The 8,161-nt window shown below is 36.7% G+C and overlaps 1 pseudogene; it reads left to right on the top strand.

Annotated features, from left to right (window-relative positions):
* Positions 1-351: 351 nt before the first annotated feature.
* LOC130684169 (protein DBF4 homolog A-like) lies at positions 352-8,151 on the top strand (annotated as a pseudogene).
* Positions 8,152-8,161: the final 10 nt, after the last annotated feature.

Here is an 8,161-nt window from a genome sequence, read left to right as displayed (position 1 = left end):
AACACATTCTAAAAAATAAAAATAAATTAGATATCACCAAAAAACATCTAGGTTTTCTGGGAGCTATTACTCTTTTTCAACTTTTCCCATTTCAGAAAGATTCCCCTTATCCCCATTCTGCTTTTCTAGATGAATCTGGAGAAGAGAGTCTCACCTAGCTTCCTGGAATTGCAGAAGGGTTTCCTGGTCCTCCCTCGCAGGCTTCTTGTTGAGATGGCTTGTTTTGCTTGGTGTGAGGGCATCATCCTTTCCTCCTAAAGCGTCTGCTTTAATTTAGCTGATCTTCCTGGTAACTGTCCTGTACTGGTAGCCACTGATATATGGCTGGTTTTACCTAGTTTTTGGAGCATTATGCTCTCACCTGCTCTTGATGACCATGCTATTGCCTCCAGTTATGAGATCCCCGTACTTTGTCATCCTCATCTAAACCCAGCAGCCAATCCAGCAGTCCATCCAACAGGCTGTCCTCCCCTTCAAGACCTGGTAATTCTTGGATGCTTTCTCAGAGTCTTTCTGGAGAGTTCGGAATCCAGTGTGGATACACTTATTAGTCTAGGCACCTTGTCAGTCATTGCTACACAACTCCTCGAGCATGGCATCATACTAGATATAGGACTATGTCAAGCAGAGGAATTCTCCTACAGCTTTCTGACTCTCCACGCTACACAGGAATCAGGGCACCAGCCCCAATAATCTTTGATTCTCCCAGATTTGTCTGGATTTTTCTACTCTACTTACCTCTCTCAGCCAAGTTTTGATCCCCAAAAGGGAGCAAGCGTACTTGGATATAATCTCTTACTCACTCCCTTTCTTTCTCCTTCTTCAACCTAGAACAAAAAAGTTATATAATATCTAAATTTCCTTGATACTGTTTTTGCCCTTTTTCCAGGGGCAGTAAGTTTAACCTCATAGTTTAACCTTAATGACCAAAAGTCTACTGAGGGAGGAGGGGAAAAACTTACCAAGAAGGACAAAAATAGGGTGGCAAATATTTTTACAGTATCTTCTCTTCACCTGAGCATCTTTGCAGGCTTCTCTCTCTTCCTGCTTCTCAATATCCTATACACTGTATTTCCTACATGCTTCTAATACAATCTTTATCAGAGTTTCTACCACCCCAATGTGAGTAATAGTGAAGGTCTGGAGTCCAACTACCTCAGTGCAAAACCTGGTTCTACTTCTCACTAGCGGTATGAACTGTATAAAGTTCCTTAGCTCTCTGAGCTGTGGTTTCTCCACCTGTAAATACAGATTAATAGTAGTCCTAACTCTGTAATTGAGCTGATAATCACTTTAACAATGCTGGGACTATAGTAATTGCTGAATTAATATTAGCTATTAATTTCCAGACCATCATCATTCTCCTCTAGGCTAGTAAAATAGATTTCTAATTTAATCCATTATCCCTATTTCTATTCTTAGGCTCCTCCTTCATTTATACCATTATGTAAAATTCAGAGGATCTGAGAATTGGATAGGGAGAATTACATCTTTATTTTAGTTTGTATTTAATTGAAATGTGGCATTTCTTTCCATTCCGAATCTAGGCTTGAAAGCACTGAAGTATTAATAATATCTGTGACCATGTTACCAATAGCAATCACAGGTATTTCATATCAAATTACAGATAGCTCATTTATGCTCATCACTACTTTTAAATAAGTTATTCAACTCACTCCCAGATGTATTTATTTCATTCATAAGTTTTTGTGCTATCAGATTGTATCATATGACACATTTAAAATATTTTTATAATTATGGTTTAATTATATAATTATAATTTAAATCACTAAACAATTAAAATAATTTAAGCCATTATTCTGAGAAGGGATGTATAAAGGTTTCATCAAACATGGAAAGGGAGCTCGGCCCCCAAAAGATTAAAATAACCTTATTTAAAATGCTTTTTTTTTTTTTTTAGTTACATCTGACCATATTGCTCCATGCTTAAAATATTTCACTAGCTCTCATCACTGACAATATCTAGAACAGATTGCCTGGGAAGACATAGGAGGCATGTCCCAGTTCCGTCTACCCTGGAGCCTGACTGCTTGTCGCTGCCCAGAGCCCTGACCCTGCAGCCGTGCTGAAATACTGGTGGGCACTGGAAAGTGACACTCCTTTTCATGCCTGCATGCATGTAGGGCGGTGGAGAGGGCTGGCGGTGGAGGGTGTTCTGGAATGCTCTTCTTCCTTCTTCCTCGTTTATCTTTTCTCCTTATTCATCTATCAAACTTTTTTCATTATTGAAGACATTGCGAACATCACCACCTCCTTTAAGTCTCTGGTAAACTCCCAGTATGGCTGAGGTGCCTTTCTTTTCATCTCCCCCAGCACTCTGTGTAAGCCATTTATTACATTTTATTTAATTCGACTATTTATTCTGCTCTCATTAGACTGTAAGATCCTCAAGAAGGAGTGATTTATTCCTGTCGTCTCTGTACGGTCCCTGTGATGTTATTTATGACTCAATGAATAGGCAAAATCTAACAGAGGTATCACACGAATGGGAACAGAATTGATACGTTATTTCAGAGTGAAAGTACCAGAGACATTCTGAATTACTTTGATGCCCTTCTCTTCTGGTAATCTTGGGGGTGAGGAGGGAATCCTTGCTCCTGTGGGAGGCTGAATGATATATTGGCTGTAGTGATTGAGGAGAAGCTTTGTGACTTTGGGGGAGGGTGGATGTGTATATTTTTTCCTCTGGAGGTACGGGAGAAAGAGACCTTGGCTTAAGTAGAAGTGAAGTACACTGTCCTGGAAGGAATGGTTCTCGTGGACTAAATGTCATACACCTAAAGTGAAGCAAGAATTAAAATACCACAATAGTAGGCTCTTAAAATTTTTGATGAAACAAATGGGCGAATGTAAGTAGAGCTGCAACCAGTCATTTCTGATTGGACAGAAACCCTGTTACCATCAATCATCCTACTGTTTTTACCTTCATCTGTACTGATTGTGGTTAGATTTTAATAGAGTACCTGACTTAACCCTAGGCATCCTGTGTTATTGGTAAACTCTTAAAATGACTTTTGGTCTAAATATCCATGTGGTCCAACAGGTGTCAATTAGTCACCTTTCCACATTTTAAAGCACAAGGAGAAAGATGGTATTATAAATGACAATTGTATAGTCATCTGAAAAAAAAAACTGGATTCCTACCTCACACTGTAACAAAATAGAGTTGAGATGAATTAAAGATCTTAAAAGTACATAACCATAAAAGTATTAGAAGAAATGTAAAATATATTTTAAAATAAAATGCATAATGGAAAAGGCCTTCCTGAATATGACATAAATAAATATGACAAAAAAAATATGACAAAATAAAAAAGGCTAAAATACACGACATTATAAAAATATTTTTTAACTCTGCATTAGAAAAACAAGAAACCACAAAGTCAAAGACAAATGAAAATCTGGGAAGAAACAGTTTTAGCTAATTTCTTAAATATTTAGACTTTTAAAAAATACCAACAACAAAATCTTCAACCGCCTCAGCCCACTGGTTTGCGCTTTCCCCCTGCCTCCTCCGCGCCAGGGAGCAGGAGCCCCCGGGAGCCGGACGCGGCCTCTCTGCTGCGTGGGTGCGGAAGCCCGCGGAAGGGGCCGGGCGACTGGCCGGCCAACGGGCCTCGAAGGGCCGTATTTCTGCGGCCGCCCGGTGCGACTCCGTCTCCGGACGCAGCATGTAGGTGCCGGGCGGCTGCCATGAACTCCGGAGCCATGAGGATCCACACAGCAAAGGACATTTCCAGGGTATGAAGCCCCTGCTCCGCCTGCAGCCCCTTTAATCCTGACCTCCCCTGCTGGTTCCACCATTGAGTCTTCACTTCTCCCTCCCGGTGGAATCCAAGTCAAAAATGCAAAGAATAGACCGTCTTTGAAATCCGTGAAAACTGATAACAAACCAGAAAAATCCAAATATAAGCCACTTTGGGGAAAAGTATTTTACATTGATTTACCTTCTTCTGTCACCATATCTGAAAAACTGCCGAAGGACATTAAGGATCTTGGAGGGCGAGTTGAAGAATTTCTCAGCAAAGATATCAGTTATCTTATTTCAAATAAAAAGGAAGCTAAATTTGCACAGACTTTGGGACGAATTTCTCCTGTACCAAGTCCAGAATCTGCATATACTGCAGAAACTACTTCTCCTTATCCCAGCCATGGTGGAAGTTCATTTAAGTGTTCATATTCAGTATGTTTGAGCAGAGGAAAATTATTAGTTGAAAAAGCTATCAAGGACCATGATTTTTATTCCTTCAAATAGTATATTGTCAAATGCCTTATCATGGGGAGTGAAAATTCTTCATATTGATGACATAAGATACTACATTGAACAAAAGAAAAAAGAGTTGTATTTACTCAAGAAATCAAGTACTTCTGTAAGAGATACCGGAAAAAGGTATTGGCACCCAGAGAGCAAGAACGGGTAGACTCAAAAAAGCCTTTTGTAAAGGTGGAAGATGTGAGCCAACTTTATGCCATTTTATCTTCAGCTGACCAATATGCCTTTTATAAATTATTCTATTCAGAAGCCCTTCAGTCCCTTTGATGTAGATAAGCCAACCAGCATCCAAAAGCAAACTCAGGTTAAACCAACAATCTGGACAGATGGCAATAAATGTGGTGGAATCCCAGTTCAGCTCCAGCTGAAAGAACAGAAGAAAAAAAAAGATATTGTGAATGCTGTCTGCAAAAATATGATGATCTTGAAACCCATCTTCTAAGTGAGCAACACAAAAACTACAAGTTTCTGATTTTAATATGGATTATAATGCATCTCAACCAAAACAAAAGTCAGATACTATACTTTTTCCAGCAAAGGGTCTGAAAGAAATAGATCTTCATTCAATATTTGGTCATGATTCTGGTCTATTAGCAATAAACAATTCACCAGAGCACCTAACCATTCAGTCAAAGACTCCATCCCATAGTCCTCCTGAGAATCCCAATGAATGTGACATCAAGAATATGGATAGTTTACCTTCTGGTAAAATTCATCAGAAAGTGAAAATATTATTAAGAAGAAATAAAAAAGAAAATCTAGAACCAAATGTGGAATTAGATAAAAGAACTGAATTTCGTATTACCCAAGAAGAAAACAGAATTTGTAGTTCACCAGTACAATCTCTACTGGACTTATTTCAGACTAGTGAAGAGAAGTCAGAATTTTTGGGTTTCACAAGCTACACTGAAAACAGTGGTGTATGTGATGTTTTAGATATTTAGGAAGAAGAAAATTCAAATAATCTGTTGACAGCGTTTTTCTCTTCTTCAACTTCTACATTTACTGGCTTTTAGAGTTTTAAAAATACCTTTCAGAAATGATGAAGACGATAATTCTTGAAATTTTTATGTGTATAAAAATTCTTGAAGTTTTTTTTTGCCAACTTTGTTTACAGAACCAAATGTAAATATTAACAATAAAGATGATGTTTGCATTAAAAAAAATACCAACAACCTGATAGAAAAATGAGCACAGGATTAAAGCAAACAGTTAATAGAAAAGGAAGTACAGATGATCCTTAAACATGGTAAAGTTAATAAACTCACTCAACATAAGAAAAATGCAGTTAAAATCATGTTCAGATACCATTTTTTATATAATAGACTAGAAGTAGGAATGATGAGAGTGTGGGAAAATAGGTAATCTCATATACTGTTAATGGAAATATAAATGGGTTAATCTCTCAGAGGACAAATTGTCATTATTTATAAAGTGAAAGATTTGATAGGATATCACACAAGGTCCTTGATTCTTAGCTTACATGGCCTTGTAATGTAAACTGCGGCAGTCTTCTAAAAATCAGAAAGGGGGACAACCTGAGGGCTAGGCAAGCACTGTGAGGATGACAGAGTGAGAGGCAGACAGAATCTATGGCTTCACTGGTATTACTGAGCTACTGATCTTACTGAACCTAGAGCTGCCTTACATCTGGACTTAAATGAAATAATACATTTTTATGTTGTTTAAGCCATATTTGAAATGGGTTTTCTATTACTTATAGCTGAAATTATTCTAAATAAACGTATATGCATACATATGTCACACATATATATCTGTACACATCTATACACATGTATATATCTATATCTTTAAGTTTGAATATGCTATTATTAACTCTATCATAATCAATGTGACCATTCCCTATTGTTGGAATATATGTCATTTCCAATTTTTTAACATAATAAGTAACGTTGTGATTTTGCATAAATATTGCCATATGCTTCAACTATAAGGATGCAGCCTGGCCTGTGAGTAGACAGGAACCTTGCTAGGTTTTCATCAGTCTTATGCAAGTGCCTTGGAATTCTGTCTACTTGGAGTGGTAATGGATATAGTTCACTATAAGACACAGTTCCTGGTAGAATCTAGACTTTGGGACAATTTTACTGGTTGCCAAAGCACATCGACAAGCAGGTATGACTACTCTTATCTGCTTTTTTTTTTGCTGTATTTTCTATCCCATGGTACCTGACCTTGTTCAGAACTCAAGATATCATACAGTTCCTCAGTAGAATTCTTTACTCAGGGTGCAGGCAGCCACATAACTCACACCATTGCTTGAGTTGCTGAGAAGTATTTAGCTTTTCAGGAAGATATTCTTGGAGCTTGAAGCCAAACAGTTGCCTCAGTGACTGCCTGATTGTTTCCATGTAACAATTTGGATTGTCTCCCACTTCAGTATGTTTAGTAAATTGGTGTTTTATGCTTGATTTTCACTTTCAGAATTCTGTCTTAGCACTATGAGGATCTGATGTCATGATGTAGGCAAACGTTCTTGTATTGACATGTTTTGTTTTTGGCTAGTAGAGAATGCCAAAATTCTGAGTTCCATGGGAATAAAGCCAAGAGACGTTTGGCTTCTTAGTAGGAGTTAGTGTCCGTGGGAGCGGATCTGAGAAAGGCTTGTGGAGGATCCATGGCCAAAACCGGATAATCAAATTTTGTTCTGAATAGGGTTCTTCATAAAACATTAGGAAAAAAAAAACAAACTTAACACTTATAGGAAAAGAGTTTTCTTAGTAATCTTGAATCATTAGAAAAACAAAATGTGAATTAGTAGGTTAATCTCCTTATTTTTTTAATTTAAAGTTACCTTTAAGATTAATTGAATCAAATTTATCTGTTGGCCCTTCTCAGAACTTTCCAACAGATTTCCTTAAGATCAGAACCTAGGAAGGTTTTAGATCTCTATAAGTTAATTCCAGTGAACAGCATTTTGCCTATAGTGCATATGTAGAACTAATTTTAAAAATTTTGTTAAAGCAATTTTTAAGAAAGTAAATATATGTATGTGTTTAATGAAAAATCATCTGTATTGTAGAGCAGAAATGATAGCATTATATTGATAAAAGCTTTTCTCTTTTATATTAATCCAAAATTGGAAGCAATGAAAACTAAGCATGTATGTCTTTGCTTTATTGCCAAGCTATGTTTTTCTGTATCAAGAATGTTTAGTGTGATGTTAAACCATAGTTGAAGTGAACTTTTATATTCCATATTATAGCAGATTATTAGGAGGTCATTATTACAGACACATTTTATGCCTATCAGATAAAGTAGGCAGCTTTATATATAAAATCTTACATTAGAGAATAACTTGTGTTCTTGACAGGATGTGATATTCATTGAGGTATTTTGATAGGCAATCTAGTAAAATATATGTAAATATTCCCTCCAGTGTTTTAAATGGCAACAAAGATAATCTTGCCATAAACCATACATGCTATGTAATGAAAATGTCCTCATTTTCCAAAGGCTTTCTCTGCAAAGATTCCGTCAAGACATGAATGAATTAAATTTAGTACCATTTTGTATTGCTTGACATCTTGCTCAGGGATGACCAAAGTGACTATAGCTTACTCTGATGTGTTTTGCAATGTGTAAACTGGAACTGAATGACCATGCAAATGAAATTTCAACACTGTATGCTGCATGCCAAGCAAGTCATGACTTGCATATCACATTTTAGCCTATGGTTTAATTTCTTAGTTATGTTATGGGGTAGTATTCATGTGTCTTACCCTAAAAAGTGATCAATTGATATTTTAAGTGGATATTTTATGCTACTTTTTAATAAGTACTATTGGAATGAATGACCAAATAAATGTAACTGATTTAGATTGCTTTTTATATAATTATTATACA

The sequence above is a fragment of the Manis pentadactyla genome, chromosome 6 (assembly GCF_030020395.1).
Source record: "Manis pentadactyla isolate mManPen7 chromosome 6, mManPen7.hap1, whole genome shotgun sequence".
Lineage (NCBI taxonomy): Eukaryota > Metazoa > Chordata > Mammalia > Pholidota > Manidae > Manis > Manis pentadactyla.
The sequence above is the reverse complement of the archived record's forward strand: the minus strand, read 5'-3'. Positions and strand labels throughout refer to the sequence as shown.